This window comes from Schistocerca gregaria, chromosome 4 (genome assembly GCF_023897955.1).
Source record: "Schistocerca gregaria isolate iqSchGreg1 chromosome 4, iqSchGreg1.2, whole genome shotgun sequence".
Classification (NCBI taxonomy): domain Eukaryota; kingdom Metazoa; phylum Arthropoda; class Insecta; order Orthoptera; family Acrididae; genus Schistocerca; species Schistocerca gregaria.
In genome coordinates, this window is record NC_064923.1 from 440,980,960 (window position 1) to 440,982,584 (window position 1,625).

A 1,625-nucleotide genomic window follows, 5' to 3' on the forward strand; every position below is an offset into this window, starting at 1 on the left:
GGCCTATTTTAATATTGGACAGTCTGTGTCTTGTACTGATGACCATACTCTTTGTTTTTGCTGTGTTTATTTGCATCCCATATTCCACACAAGCTTCATTCATATCTTTGAGCATGTTATTCACTGTCCGCTCACTTTCTGCCACTAATACCATGTCATCAGCAAATCTCATACATTCTATTCTCTTTCCACCAATACATATTCCCCTTTTCCCATCTAAACTTTTCCAAAAATCTCTTCAAGGTATACGTTAAACAACAGTGGGGAAAGGCAACAACCTTGTCTAACACCTCGTCCAATGCTGCTTCCTTCTGACATTTCATTTCCAATCCTTATCCTTACCTTCTGTTGTAAATATAGATTCTGTATCAGTCGTCTCTCTTTCCAATCTACTCCTTTCCTCTGCAAGATATCTATTAGCTTGTTCCACTGAACTCTGTCAAAAGCCTTTTCTAAATCTATAAAAAGAGCAAAGATTTCTCTACCCTTCTTCATATATCTTTCCCCTATAGTTCTTAGCAGGCCAATAGTATCTCTTGTTCCTTTTCCTCTTCTAAATCCGAACTGCTCCTCTGCAATCCCTCTATCCAGGTTGCCATATAACCTTCTGTTCAACACTCTCAGCAAGACGTTAGCTGCATGAGAAATTAGACTGATGGTCCGGTGCTCTTCACATTTTTTAGTACTTCTCTTTTTCTCTGTTGGTATTATAACTGTTGCAGCGAAGTCCTCAGGCCATTCCTCTTTGTCATATATCTCGTTACAGAGGTAGATTATTTCTTTTCTTGCCTTGTTTCCCAGACTCTTCAACAGTTCTGCTGCCAATCATCTATTCCACATGCCTTCCTATTCTTCATCTCCTTCAGCGCCTTTTCTACTTCTGTTTCCAAGATGGTAAATCCCTTTCCATCTTCCGGCACATATCGCTCCTCTTCAACCTTAATTTCGCTTTGCATTTCATCCCCCTTAAGCACACAGTAACTACCATATTTTTTAATTATTTGATCTTGCGTATTTCGACACCTTGCATGCATTTTTCATTCATATTTTAATGTTTTTATGGTGCATATAATCCGGTAAGTTAATCTAGTAATTAGTGAAAAATAAGACTATCAATGCAGAAAAGCAATTAAAAGTTATTTGAAATGTTTCGTTTTATTCTTGAGGAGAAGTGTAATTTAATATACTTTTCAAAATTCATTTGTATTTTTTGTGAGCTACATGTCAGTGAAAATTAATTTCAGACTGATTTGATACATAGCTGTACTGGTGGATAAATATGTTAATATGCCGGATTTATCCTGGCAGTAGTTTGCTTTTGTGCTGCTGATATAAATGAAACAAGCATGTATCGTATTTATTCTAGCGGCAGACAAGCGGCACGTGGCGGTAAAATAGCGGACATTTCCGTAATGTGTTGTCATGCCACGCTCACAATGCGACAGCTACACCGATTTCAGTTATGGCAAGTGGCTCTCGGATGCTGCGTTGTACGATTAGCTTCATACAACCACGTTTCTGTGTGTTTATTTGTATACATGAAATGAAGTGAAAACAGAATGACAGTAAGTGACAATTGTAAATTCTCTGTTGACATATTTTCTACCGAATATTATCCTATGCAT